General features: G+C 40.8%; 1 protein-coding gene across 1 annotated transcript in view; it reads right to left on the reverse strand.

Moving 5' to 3' along the window:
- Positions 1–15,705, reverse strand: part of wnt5a (wingless-type MMTV integration site family, member 5a) — a 65,659-nt gene that overhangs the window by 37,843 nt on the left and 12,111 nt on the right. The window lies entirely within an intron of this gene.

A 15,705-nucleotide genomic window follows, 5' to 3' on the forward strand; every position in this document is an offset into this window, starting at 1 on the left:
GTGGGCAAAGGCAGGCAGGCACGCAAACATCATGATCAACAACAGAAATGTATCCCGGGTGGTCTTGAATGCAGCACTGTTTCCATTTGAGCGAGGTGTGGTTTGGAAACATCCAGCACATACCGGACACAAGAAAACAGCTATACACACCAGTTATAACATTAGGTATACCTGTGTTGTATCAAAAATATAACCTTCAGAAATAAATTGTAAACAGTAAGTCGAGTTGAGTCGCAACTGGGCGAAATTGTTATGGTTGCGTTTTGGGTTGGGTCATTGTGTTATGATGTTAGTGTATTATGCTTATGCAGTTACTATGTCCCTTTTGGTGAGTTACGCGTATGCAGGTCGGGGAAAGATTATGTTATGGCTGTATTGTCCTTATGCAGTTAATATGTCATGATGAAAATGTGATGATGATGGTTTAGCCAAATTAGCAGCTCACTTGCCAAGTTGTATGCAGTTACTATGTTCCTAATGATGATCATGCGATAATGTGGTCAGTTGCTCTACAGTTGCGCCGTGTCTATTTTAGTTTGTCCAGTCACTCTTATTTTACCCTATAGGTCATTCTGTCATATAGAAATGTGCACTGCCCTAGCGAGAGATACTAAATGGCACTTTTGCTAGTACAGACGCTCCCCTACTTACGAACATTCGAGTTACGAACAACGGTACATACGAACATGTCTGCGCGCATGCGCGCATGTCAAAAAATGTTCGGAAAGAGATGCTGTAAGTTAGATTTTGTATTGCGCACCTTTTTCCGAGTACTGTAGTGCTTCTTTCCGCCGCTAATACCGACGCTTGGCGCTGTGAGAGCTCACCCAGCATTGGAGGCTCAGCAACGTGTCGAGGAGGAGGAGGAAGAAGAAGAAGAAACGCCTGTCGCTCATAGATAAAGCCATCGCACTCTTCGAGCAGCAAGACCCAAATATTGAACGTTGCACAAAGGTTGCAAATCAATTGAATGATGCCATACAGTGCTACCGCATCATTTATGATGAAAAAAGAAGAAAACTGTGCAATCGTAGTTAGATCGCTTCTTTCGGCCAGTTTCTAGTAAATCCTCCAAGGAAGATACTCATCAACGCTCATCTTCTTCTCCTCGACCCTCAACTTCTTCCTTCATTGAAGTTACGGAGGAGGAAGTAACTTTTGAAGCCCATTCCAGCAACGACGAAGAACCTCTCATGATATAAAATCCTCCTCTTCCTCCATCAAATCCTTAAGCATAGAGTACATCTTCCAAAAGTAAGTTAAACTTCATTTTATTTATCTTATTACGTACATGTACATACTGTGTGTGTCTCTCACTCTCTCTCTCTAACATACGTAGTACAGTACTGTACGTATTCTCTTTAAACATAAATTATAATACAAAATATAGCACTGAAGCAACTTACGAACAAATTCACCTTACGAACGATCGCTCGGAACGTAACTCGTTCGTAAATTGGGGAGCGTCTGTACGTCAAATTTTTTAAGCGGAAGTTTTCTCTGCATCCAGCCAGCTCAACTTTTCATAGTTTTCAAGGCAGTCTGCATCCAGCCCTGTACTTTGACTAGTTGAGTAGTCGATATGTCGATTGTAACACTCTGCAATGACGTTTGTTGTTTAAGGGTGATTAATATCCAATCACGTGTTATGTCAAAAACACAGACGCTGGACTTCTCACGTCACCCTTCAGCTAATTCACCAGACACCCTTAACAGAGAAGAGACCATTTCCAGTAGCGTCTGCTTACACAATGAAAGAAAGATAAGCAGGGCTAGATCAATAACGTCTTTATTGTAAATAGAAATGGTTAACGTCTCCAAAGAAATCATCCAGCTAGCGTTTTTCTCAATATCTTGGAACAATCCATCAAACACAAACAACTTTGCTACCATACATTATTGGAAAACATTCACAAATATGCAATTATTTTAAATAATATACTATTATAATACTATTGCGCTATTGAGTAGGACCATTGCAATGGTGTTGCCATGAAGGTCAGTAAGTGTCCAAACGTGATTGGATGAACGAGTTGGGGGTGTGGGGGTGGGGTGGTGGGGGTAGTGTGAAGGGGGGTTGGAGCCTGTGTAACTGTGGACTATGGGGAGTGAGTGAGCTCGTGTTTGAAGCACAAACAAGTTGACGGCTGGAAAAATTATCACTGATATCGTCAATTAGTTGAAGTAACCTTGACTACTAAAAAAATGTATTTAAAAAAAATCGGAACCCATTCAATCCCTAATTGTTTTCCAAAAAGATGAAAAAAATTGACTGAACCAGTTATTTTAGCTCTCTTTTCAACCTTTGACGATGAAAAGAGCAAACAATATGTACAGTACCAAATGGAATGTAACTGGACTGTTTGGTAGAACTAGAAACAAAGTTTTCAGTGCTTTATAAAATGAAACAGTCCCAACTGAAACATGGCCATTTAAGACCAATAGCTTTCGTTGTTTTCACAGAATATGAGAAGATTACACAGCACTATAGTGAGCCAATTATGCTCTTCACTAAAACACGCCTCGAGCACCAACAGCTCCATAATGATGATGACTTAAACGTTTTCACCGATTGGGCTGTCCCGGCCATATTGCACGCACATAAACATACCCGGTACTTGGCTGGCAAAGTCACACGCATGCGCACATACAAACACACACTCAGGCACAGAAGCTGACAGAGTCAAATTGAATCCTTGTGGTAAATGCATAGAACATCCATCCACTCACAAAGGGCCATCTGTGGGTGTACGTGTGTGTGTGTGTGTGTGTGTGTGCATCTTCCCAAGTGGTGCGGCATCAGCCGTCAAAGATTGAAACTAAGAAACAGTTGCAGAAGAACTCGAAATTTCAGCCTTCCTCATCTTCTCAACATCGTTTCTCCACTGCCAATACAAACTGTGTCACCTCTGACCCAATGCCAATTCACCACTGTCATTATGCAATTAACACCAATTAAGTCATTTGGCTGTAAGAATGTGTGTGTGCGTCTGAATGTATCTGCGCGTGTGCTCGCATGTGCGTGCACATGCGCATGATGGGGCAATTACAACAGCACAAGGGAGCCTTTTGGAAGCGGAGAGCACTGCAATCAACCAATCAGCCTTCAGATGGCTTTGACATGAAAAGAGAGCGCGGCCTCTTCTAACCCTGAGGGTCAGCCCCAATTTACTCTATTTACCCACTCAGTATTGACTCTGTGTGTGATGAAGGAGACATAGGGAGGGAATTGGGCTGTGGGGGGATTGGGTGCTGAAGAGCCTTGGGGTTGTTGGGCAGGTGAATTGTAGTGGGTAGGAGGGTGGGCTAGTTTTGGGGTGGGATCGAGTGTGGAGAGAGACAGAGAGAGAGAAAGAAAGAGAGACAGAGAGAGAGAAAGAAAGAGAGAGAGAGAGACCGTCAGGTTATGTTTGTAAAACTAAAGGACCAGCATTTGGAGTCCATTTTCTGACAATTTACCCTCAAAGTGAGTGGCTCCACACACACACATGCACACAATATTTCCATACCTGAGACAACAAGATCAGCAGCGTGCATGCTAGTAGCAAGAGTTTCAAATGATAAAAGAGCTGGCAGTGTTTAACAAAATGCACACAAAAAAAACTGAAGAAATGGTAACACAAACTCAATCATTATTTCATTAAGTCTTTTCTTGATGTTTAGATTACTGTGATTAAAATTCCCCACAGCATGTTTGAATCACAAATTCCAGCGAAGCATGCATATCGTAGCTGTGCACTTTGTAATGGATTTTTTCCCCCGATGTTTTGTTTAAAGTACTGATTGTGTACTAGAGGGATGGGAAGATTAAGCGATTTGTATCCATACATACACAGAATCTCACAGGCACGAAACATGTACTTCAGTAGAGCAGGTGTGAATCGACACAATTTGGGGATGAAATCAAGACACATCGATCCATAGCGTGAGGTTATGCAATGCGACGTGTGACATCTGACCAAACCAATGAGCGGTAACATTCTGACATTGTAGTTGACATGACGACCGAAAATCCGTTCTTAACCACCTTTCATGGTGCCTACCATCTTGAATTTGTGACCTCTCGTCCATATTTGGTACCCTATTCCAGCTACCTAGATGTGTCGCTTTCCATGCCTTGCCTACCAGCATCTTACACCCTGCTCTGACATGCTGCACTGTCATCTGGAGCTTTTTTTGCACAGCCTGCACTTGGGGTTCTGTGTGATGTGCTAGTTAGTGCTTGGCCTCGACAGATCTTCTGTTTCGGGTTTGTTCTTGTACTGCCATGAAAACTGCCTCCATGCTGTTTTCCAGTCCAGTCTTTTCCAGCCACAGGTATGTTTTTTTTTTTTTCAATTTCTGCCCCTTCTTCAATTTGCTGGTGGTACATGCCCAGCAGGGGTTCGTCCTTTCTTATGAAAGTCCATCTGGCTCCTTCTCCTTACTATATCATATACAGTACTCGGCACTCCAGGCTGGAATACGACAACACTGGAGGATAATGGGCTCCGATAGCCTCATGTTTAAGTAGTCTTAAATCTTTGGCAGTTTGAGATTTTTATTCTCAGTGTTTCTTGTGACCCTATTGACTATTTGCAACAAAACATTTGATGGTTTGATGATCACAGGCCAGTATCATATCAATTTTAAGAGTGCTACATCCCTCTGACTTTCTACATTTTTTTACTTTTCAATGACCGTTTAATCTCTTTTTTGAGTTATTTTGGTTGAGGAATAGAAGCTGCCTAATAATTACTCAAACCATGATATAGTGTGTTGATCTCCTTTACCTGATACTCTTAAATCTAATAAAGATTCAAGTTTATACAGCTTGGAGTTGGAAAATACATATAAAAATTATGATAGGGTCAAAATACTAACTTGCCCTATCAAGTTAGTATTTTGTACATGTATGTATGTACACACATACATACATCACTCTGTGTAAGGTAGATTTGAAGAGGGTAAAGACAATGCGAAGGAGTCCCATTAAATATTAATTTGCTTTGTAACTAACTAATGCTGACATCTCAGTTAAAAAAAAATAATTTGTGGCATTAGAATCTATCACTTATAATGCATAGTGGGCCACCCACTGCTAGCAATATGTGAAGATTTGTCCTGATACTGGAACAGATTAGGACTCCACTGACAAAAAAAAGAACATTGTTTGCTTTCTCTGCAATTTGACACACATCAAACTGTATTGATTTTACATGTGAAAAAGCCTTTGTTAGTCTTGCTTTTTACACAGACCAAACCAACCCACAGATCAACACCCCAGCTGTGAGGTCTGGTGCCAGGGCTGGGCTGCAGACCAGTCAACTAAACAGGACCAGTCATCTCTTCATCACACCAAACAGCCTTCTGGCTACACAACAAGGGGAGGCAGAAAAACTGAAAACAGACAGAGAAACTTAAAGAGAAAAGAGAGTCAGTATTTCCACAGCTCCTAGTCAATAGTATCACATATCTAAGGAGGGCGACTTGGAATAGCCTATATCTTCTGCATTTGTGTGTATTAGAACACAACAGTCCTGCTTCGGGGGTTCCGAATGTGCGCTTTAATCAAGACAAGATGACTCTGCCACAGGAAGTCCTCCAGCAAAGGACAGGAAGCAGCAACACAAGGACCACATCATTAGTCTCGCCGTTCTCTCCAAAGCCCTGCAGCCAAGAAGAGTCTTGGACATGAGGAGAGGGTTGTGACCTGTGGCATGTCTCGATGTCTTCTATTTGTAGGAGCCTGCGGGCTGGAATTAAGAACTTATTTGTTTATTGAATTGTGAGTGTTCAGTAAAGCCAGAAGTAGGCAAAGTGAAGGTGCGGTCTTTGAGCTAGAACACCAGTAAGCACTGGTTTAAGATCTCCCGATGTAACTTTTTGCTGCCATCCTACTCACACATCATACACAAACACCTCTCCAAAAAGCCAACCCAGCAGTCTGCCGACCACATTCTCACCGCCCTGTTCTGTTCTGCAAGCCATCAAGGCTAAAGACGCTAATTTTTGTTGATAGCTTACAGGTGGCCAGTGCAAGGTGAACCACATCCACTGCGCTGGCCCGGCAGACACATGCGTTTGGGCATGCCTCTACATAGACTGACAGTAAAACCAATCCTTTTACAAACCCAAACATCAAAGACAGAAACAAACACCATATTAAAACATCCACAGTAAAACATATGCACTCTCATAAAGTTTCAAGAATTTCCAACCAATGTTTAGAGTCAGTTCCAGGACTGGGAAGATTCCAAAAAAGCGACAGAACCATTTATTTTTTTGCACATTTACGATTGACTTCACCAGTACAGCTGTGTTATATGTATTAGTTTGCCGCATAAATTGTTGGAACAACACAAAGAACTCTTACTCTTCGACTGACGGGGTCAATCCACAGAGTGTGATGTAACTGCTAAAAGACAGTGATATTATGTAAAATGAGGTCTAGGCTTTATATAATGTACCGTATATCCCACAATTTGCAGATTAACTCTGAAATGTTGTCCTTCGTTGAAACATGTCACATTTAATCTTGTGAGACAAGTACTAACTCACACAACTGCACACATAATGTATGATACTGTACATTATATACTACCTGCCAATGATATTTAAGCTTTATTTCTTCTTATACTACTATTGTTCTAAACATTTTCCATATGTTGTAGATATATCATTTAGTTTTCACGCTCTTACAAGTTTCAAATTCATGGAACTCCATCTGCCATCTCATAAATGTTCAAACTGTAGCCAGCCGGAAGAGGTATGTTGTGTGTGCATGAGCTCTTTGAAGCCAGACCCTTAGCTTCATTAAAAACAAGTCTGAAACAACTTTCTTGGAATGCGTCGATTGTGCATGCGCACAATAACGTACAGAGCCAATAAAAGTGACTTCCATTCACTGTCACTGTGCGAATTGAGAAGACCAGAAGTGATTATCCCCATCAAAAGATTATGCAAATCTTTAAATGTAGAGTTTGCCACAAGGGCCCATACTACACCCCCCTCCAGGAGGCAATTATCTGATTGGATAGAGACAACAATTAAGAACATTTCCAGCAATGTGTCAGCTTGTTTGAAATAGATCTTAAAGTGTCTGGTCGGTGCTGGATTTCACTTTCCTTTCTTTTCTTTGGTCCTTCCTCGGGTCTCCTGACGGCCTCACGACTCTGGCTGGAAGTGTTCGGTTTAGGTGAACGGTATGGGATTTTTAAATAGGTTTTAGGTGAACTAATGAATACACACACACACTTGCACGCACGCACATACAAAAAAAAAAAAAAAAAAAAAAAGATCTTAAAGTGTAACTAGAAGTCAACTTGTGTTATATTTGTGCAGGGTTGAATGGAGAATTTCACAGGACTGATAACAAGACACTATACATACTGTATATATCACAGTATGATTTGTATCGATTAACTCTGATCAGGATGAGCCTCAGTGAGATGGTGGTTACGCCACCACATACATAACGCAATCCATCAATAAATTAAACATAGCAGAAAAAGGTGACATGGAGCAATGATGACATTGAGCATAAACAAAGGCCATCAATTCATCTCTCTGTCTATAACCCACATGGTTGTTAGAAATAGCACTTCATCAATCCAATCAATCAAATATCAAGAAATTCAGCAACATTAACTTTCAACCGGTTTGAGTCAACTCTGAAGAATGACGGGCTAGCGTGAAATAGGTTTCTCTTACTGTCCTGAGTCAGTACGGACAGCACTTTAAAAACACACCAAAGTGCTGGATCTGGGAGTTGTGGGATTGTAAATCAATATGAAATTAGAAGAAAGGAAGAAAACCTTCAACAGGTTGAACAATAGAAAAGTTGTCTAAAAAATGCTTAATGGAATTTGAACAGGGTAAAGTTGTTGTTGTTTTTTATTTAACACTAATATTTTCTGTTTTACTGCAAATATAAATCAGCTCCAAATATCAGTTAACCTAAGCCTCGGTATCACTTTCAGCCCAGAAAAAACATATCGGTCTAGCACTAGTGTTCATTTCTAGTCCATCCCACGCTGTAGGTCTTCTTTGACTATAAAGTTGTTAAAAAAAAAAAAAAAAAAGGCCTACACGTCCTCTGTCGACCACGACACAGACAATGTTTTTAATGTCATGATAAATCTCTGTTCTGAGTCTTGTCGGTCTGCTCAGAAGCACTAAAATCAACTGGCCAATCAAACCGACTTGAACCAACTAAACCATTTCCACCGCTTGTTGGAAACACGGTCATTGACATCATTTGGAGTCAACTTGTTTTTAAGAAAATATGAGGAGGTTAGAACAATTGACGAGAACTCCAGCAGATGCTAGAAAAACAAGTAGGCTTTCATTTAAAAAAAAAAAAAAAAAAAAGAAGCTTGCTATTGCTTTTGCCCAAACAGTGCCAGAGGGTATAATCCTGAGTGAAAGACAGTTAATGATCTTCTTTCATCTTTCAGTTTGTCTGACATGTAAACAAACTCGCAAACAAGTAAAGGAAAAGAGTGGAGGAAAGGGATAATCCTTGTGGAGGCGTGTAGGTAATGATGGGAGGACCTCCTCGTACGCATTTATACAGGGATTACCCCAGCGCTTTGATACACCTCCCTGTAATTGCCTGTGTACATTTTTGGGGCCAAGCTTTCCAGTGCATGTATGTGTGTGTTTTTCCTTTGTTGTTCTGTCTGTCAGTCTAGTTTGTTACACTTAATCCCGAGGGTGACACCCTCAATCCTATCTGTCAATCTAGGCCTTTGTAGCAGCACTCAGGCAAGCAACTTGGTTTAGCACTTGTTCACTCTCTCCATTTTCTGATACACACACGCAGGCGCACACACACACACACACACAAAATTGTTTTTGAAAGTATGCAACGTGTGTGTCAGGTAACACACCAAAGCGGATCACGAAAAGAACAAAGCATTTTTGTCTGTCAAGAAAAAGCAAACAATTACACCGCATCAGTGTGTGTATGTACGGGGACGTGCATGTGTGTGTGGGGGCAAGTGATGAGCGAAAAAGAGCAGCAGGAAAAGAGCATCGCAAATCACCTCAACTGAAAAGCCACAAAAATATATTGAACCATTCATTATCATGCTGATCTCCACTGTTCTTCAAACGTCATCCTTCCCATCCCTGCACTCAAACGGGATGCAAAAAATGTCCACCAAAAAATCTTTCAGCACTTTTTAATAATGTTTCCGCTTAGCCACAATAAAAGCTTGGTACTGTATTTGATCTTTTCCTACATGCCCGCACAAGGTAAAGAAATAGCTCATTAGTGCACAGGTACTGAAATCAAATGTAATTATTTTCCATCATAAATAAAACAGAGGCAGTCACAACAATGCAGGCAGGTTGGTCTAAAATGAAAGATTCAAAGAGACAGAATAGCAATCATCTGGCCACGGCTTATTTCCTCGTTTAAAAGGGACGTGCTCAGCTGTGTAAAATGCAGTGACATGCGCACAAACAAATTATAGCTAAGCCAGTTATTACCTAAGCAAACAGAGTAGTCTGAAAGGAATGCCTGCTGTGAAACAAACTAGTTCCAGACATGAGCTTTGCATTGCAACAAAAAAAAAAAAAAAACTGAATGTACACACTCGCAAGCCGACTGTGTGATAGAAATAACTGTAAAAATAATTAGACGGTTAAAACAACATAAACGCATGTTTGGGTCCTCAGTTCATTTGCACTGCTGAGCAGACACTAAATTCACTGCTAAAACATATGGGGCCTTGTTGGATTGCTCAGGATGATTTGCATGTGCTCTTGATACGCTGTTGTTAATGATTTTTAACCAAAAGGCAGCTAGTTGAGTGAAATTGTTTAAGACGGACACAGTTGTTTGCAGTGACTGTATTTAATTCTTTAAAAGAGGACAGCGCCTTCTTAACCTGGAAACCAGACTCATCGCTTTACAAGCGAGTGAGTACAGGCACAGTCGCTATGAAGTGTATTTCTGAGGCGGGGCCAACCTGACCAGACAGACAGTGGAAAGAACCAATCAGCGAAGAGAGCACATAAGGTCAAAAAAGTGACGTGCGGAAGCCAAGTAGTAAACAGTAGTTATTTTTTTCGTTTGGTGAGGTTCATATTCGCACTGTGCTTTTTGCAAGTGGACTATATTGCGCAATCACATCACTCCGCAAGGCAATCTGTGCTCCCATCGGACAAAAATGACGAGGGCTGAACGCATAATGAAACCTGGAAATAGCGCAAAACATGAAATTCCGACGTGCTGCATTACTGCTCTGCAAATTTGCGGCGTTATTAGATGCAAGATATTTGCGAGCGCCAAGAGCAGCTCATATTTTGGAACAGCCTCGTCGATTGCATGCAGTAACCCGAAAGAGCCCTTGCGCTCAGTTGCCCCGCTCCACAACGCACCAGGATTAGTTTGCGTGTATTCAGACCTGCACAAAATGTCCGGGTCAGTGTGGGAAACAAACTATGGTCCGTTTAAAGCGGACCAAACAGTGCAGGTCTACACCTTAAATTCAACATGGCTAGTCACAGACAGACAGTACAGATGCTCCCCTACTTACGAACATTCGAGTTGCGAACAACGGTACATACGAACATTTCAGCGCGTACAGTATGTCGAAAAAAGTTTGGAAAGAAATGCTGTAAGTTAGATTTTGTATTGCGCGTAGTGCTTCTTTCCGCCGCTAATACCGACGCTTGGCGCTGTGAGAGCTCATTGGAGGCTGAGCAACGTGGCGAGGAGGAGGAGGAAGAAACGCCGGTCCCCATGAAGCAGGAAATAACTTTTGAAGCCGATTCCAGCGACGACGAAGAATCTCTCATGATATAAAATCCTCCTCTTCCTCCTCCTCCATCATCTCCTTAAGCATCGAGTACATCTTCCAAAAGTAAGTTAAAATTCATTTTATTTATCTTATTACGTACATGTACATACTGTGTGTGTGTGTCTTTCACTCTCTCTCTCTCTAACATACGTAGTACAGTACTGTACGTATTCTCTCCATTTTATTAATTTTTTTTCAGTACAAACCAATGCAGGTTACTTGTACAAGCCTTAAACATACTTATATAAACCTTCAATATACTTATATAGGCTTTAAACATAAATTATAATACAAAATATAGCACTGAAGCAACTTACGAACAAATTCACCTTACGAACTATCGTCCGGAACGTAACTCGTTCGTAAGGTGGGGAGCGTCTGTAGTGTAGTATGTCGTCGTTATGGTAAAAACTGGGAGTGTCAGGTGATTACATTTTGTAATCATAATTCACACATGACTGTTAACGCACAATTAATCACAAATTTCTTATTTGTTCTAAATGTATAAGAAAATAGACAACATTTTTAAAACAAAAAGAATAAAAGTTTTCATACTCATGTTAACGTAAAAAGGGAATTAAAATGTTAAACTAATAGAAATATGGCTGCATCTTTCAAAGCTCATCAAAACACCACAGCTCAGCAGCCTAGTGGTAGAGTGTCCACCCTGAGACTGGGAAGTTGTGGGTTCAATCCCCGGCCGGGTCATACCAAAAACTATAAAAAATGGGACCCATTTGCCACCCTGCTTGACACTCAGCATTAAGGGTTGGAATTGGGGGGTTAGATCACCAAATGATTCCTGCTGCTGCTGCTGCTCATCGTTCCCTCAGGGGATGGGTCAAATGCGGAGAAAGAATTCCGCCCCCCTTAGGTGGGTGTGACAATCAGTGGTACTTTAACTTTAAATTGAAAAGATGTACTGTACTGAAAAAAACGAGTGCGATGTTGATTTGTGTTTCGATCATTTTTCTGCCGCTAGATGGCATAATTGTATTTGTAAGACGGTGACAGCTCAGTGTATCTTTCGTTTCATATTAAGAGCTATCTAATCTTTAACATGAAGTAACTTTGAAATTCTGCACATTTTTAAAATTGTAAAAAACAACTTGACCCTGGCCAGCCTCCACAAATATATGCATGATTAGTTAATTTATTACTGATGAATTTTAACGTGGATGTGTCTGCTGCGTTGCGACTGGAATTACCCCAGTACAGGTTTCCCACGTAAGGGGTGGTCATTAATCAAAAATGAGTGCCGTTAAAGGAACTTTAAAAAAATTCAAAATTAATGAACTAACATTGACACCCCGAGTAAAATGTTTTGATTTTGAATGTTATGAGGAGGACGACTGACTTTGTTCTGGCGCCAAAGAGTGACATTGCTGACGAAGAATACATCACAGCAAATACACAAATTTGATTTGAAATTGCGGTCAATGCTAGCCTTTCCAGACCGACCCACTTCCTGTCTTTCAAGAAAGTGGGTGTGGCTTGCCAGGTTAGTGCTTTCTGTGTTTGAGGTGCTTTTAAACCAAATGTATGAAATCAATGTGGATTCAGCAACACATGTATGCATAGATTGCATATACAGTGTTTTTCATCAACTGATTTTTACTCCTCAGGTGAAGGCAACAAAAAGTTTGTGGCTGGCAAATGAAACACAGAAAGCCAAAGGCAGATTGCGTCCACTCTGGTATGCCATCTTTACAATCTACCCGTGAGAGACCTCTTGAAATTGAACTCAGGTGTAGTGGGATGCCGACAACGCCATTCCCCACATTAGGGCTCTGGAATCTCACATAAACAAATTACAAAAATTCTTTCTCTGTGGAAAAGAGTGCCTGAACGTTCCTTAACTGTGCAGTGAAACCTGAGTGGGGTCTTGTTTATGTGCATGGCAGCGTGTTTACATTGTCTTTCATTCCGATCCCATCAGATGGGGAGCACGTCGGGCCTCTTACAGCTTCATTCCTGTACTACCTGTCTGCCTTTCAGGCTTCTGTTACAGAACAAGTGCTTTGTATCTGCGTGCGTAACAGAGAAAGACTTGTGAGGTGGTGCATGTTTTTAATCAAGATAGAAAGACATATAATTAAAAAAGAAAATGTAGGGAGCACAGAAAGTTGAAAAATCAAACACCATAGAATAATGATGCCACAAAAGATTTTCATCATGGGTCCATTGTACAGTTTGGGTCCCACTACTCCTACAAATGTTCCAGGTCATCCTTAGGTGTAGAGGACAGTGAGCCTTATAGTCTGAAAATGAGCAGATGGTGGCAGAGCTGGTAAGGAAAATGAGGATGATGCAACCTTGTCCATCTTTGGTCATTTGGACAAAAAAATTATCCAAAGTTTTAACGTCTAATATAGAATTGTTATTCAAATATGGAACACAAAGCCTCAAGGAAAATTAAAAGGACATAAATATCAAAAGATCTCCCTGAGAACCCCTTAAAGTATATATATTAAAAAAAAATACCTCTGAGGAACCCTCAAAAAAAGAGGAAAAAAAGCTCAGAATTTGAAAAATAAAAAGAAACCCTTGCTCATCTAAATAGTCCCAACTGGCTCACTGTCTTGTTTTATTCTCATAGGAACTATTACAAAATCCTTCCTCCAAGCTGCAACTGACCGAGTCCATTACAGACCATCCTGAAGCCTGACACCCACAATGAGTGATGCTGTTCTAATGCGAGTCGAATGAGGAGGAGGACCACCCGGCAGTGGATCCAGCGTAGCTGCAAGGATGAAGCTTTGCAGCGGATGCACTCTGACAGGCGAGACCTGGGCTGGTTAGAACAGTGAAGTGGAAAAGTGCGGCACAATGGTACCTATTGATGACCGCTCCTAGATTAGAATCTGCCATGCCCACCTCTGCTCCTCTGAGACATACAGCAAGATATGCCGGTATCGCATATTCACTTCTGTCATATTTAAGACTGTCTGCATTTTGTACGTAGTATTTTGGGATACAATACATTGACTGCACTACAACAGCCTATTTTGCTTACCGTGTAGTTGATGATGGATTGTGTAGAATATGCATCAGACAACCAATAATTTTAGGGGCTATGAGACACATAACAGTAATATGTAATAAGGAAAAGAAACAGAGTAAAACTCAGATTCAGTGGCAGAAGTTCACTGATTCAAAGCAACCTTAAAACGTGGAAGCTTGGGGATGAACAAGCACACAGAATAAATTACTGTACTGGAATCCATTCTAATCTGAACATTCCAATCTACTTTTGACATTACACCCTTGATGGATGGACCAAAGCTATGATAGAGCATCTGAACCAAGGTTAACATCTGGCTTTCTAAATCTGTATTTAGTCTACCTTCAACCTTTACTCAAAAACTAGTCCAAAATCAATTGTGTTTTGACAGGACTTATCTTGTTCATGGTTAGTGACAAGATAGAGCCTACCCCAGTTGATGACATATGCTGACATTGTCTACACTGTAGGCAAATAAATAAATAAAAGACAAGAACAGAACTGATTAGACAGGCTGCCAAGAGATTGACAGCAACACAGAGGAAGCTGCAGGAATTTCAGGCAAGGACTGTCTGTTTAGTACATGTGACAACAATCTCCCCTCTTCATCAAATACTGTATCTAAAGTCCTTACGAAAAAGAATAAACAAAAATACAACACTTGAAATCTTCCAAACGCATGTGGGAAAATGAATCACAGTATGATGAAACCATGGTTGAACCTTTTGGCCATAATTCTAAAGGGTATGTTTGGTGCAGACTGCCCATTACCAAAAGGAGACCGTATCTACAGTGAAGGAGGTAGCAGCATCATGTTTTGTGTTTTTTTGGACTGGGAACTAGTTTTATCACTAACCATCGCAATATAGCAACAGTAAAAAGGTAATCATCATCTTTTTAGACCCTGTAAATGAGCAGTGTGAGCACAGGCCGTTGGCCCTATATTAGATTAATTTATAAAAATTCTGAGAAGCTAAATTGTGTGCATGCTGCAACCAAATGCTAAAGGCCGCGTGATAGAAATATTGGAATGTGTGACTTTTTAGTGGCAATGTGTGTATGAATCAGCAACCAGGCACAGCGGTCTTGGAATGACTTTCATTCAGACCGAAAGGTTTATAAATGTCTTCAGTTTCAAGCCTAAATGGGACGTTTATTCCACAGCCTTAAGAACTTAGGGCCCTTTAAACATTTTACAACACTTGTCATATGGGAACCTTGCAGCAGTAGGCCTGTGACCTACTTTTGGTGTTTGAAGCCCAAACTCATCAAAGATTTGGTTGGTTTGAAAAGTTCATTGACACCACATTAGAGCCTTTCGAAGAAGACGACGACTATCATAACTAATGACATATCAATTGTAGAGGAGGTGATGTCATTTTGACGAATGGTCACGCAGCAATTTGACTTTTTACGAGCTTCCTACATGCGGACGACCTTTGGGAAAGTGTTGGGCTAGCATGAGACATAAACTGCGACCCACTGTTATACGAGGCCTAATTAGCGGTCCGGCTCTAATGTTGAGCGGCAGTCCAAGAGTTGCTGATGTGATTAGAGCTTGAAAAACAACACAAAACAAAAAAAACTTTCCAGGTATGATGGGAGATCCGGCTGGCTGTCGTATTTACGCAGTCAATATGCAGTATCAATACTCTGAGCATTGAATCATTCAATCAAGCATTCAAGTGACTCTTCCAGTTGTCTTGGAAGACATTTGGCTTCTCAAGACTAGGTAGCATTAGCTTACCTAGTAGCCTTGTTGCATGAACTGAAGAAGCCTGCTCAGATGAGAGGTGAAACATCTAAGACAAGAGCGGAACAATCCAGCTGCAAAAAATTCAATGGGCTGAGAATGAAATGAAATGGGTGAAGGAGAATATTTACAAATGTATACAGTATATTGTATTA

The sequence above is a fragment of the Vanacampus margaritifer genome, chromosome 1 (genome assembly GCF_051991255.1).
Source record: "Vanacampus margaritifer isolate UIUO_Vmar chromosome 1, RoL_Vmar_1.0, whole genome shotgun sequence".
Lineage (NCBI taxonomy): Eukaryota > Metazoa > Chordata > Actinopteri > Syngnathiformes > Syngnathidae > Vanacampus > Vanacampus margaritifer.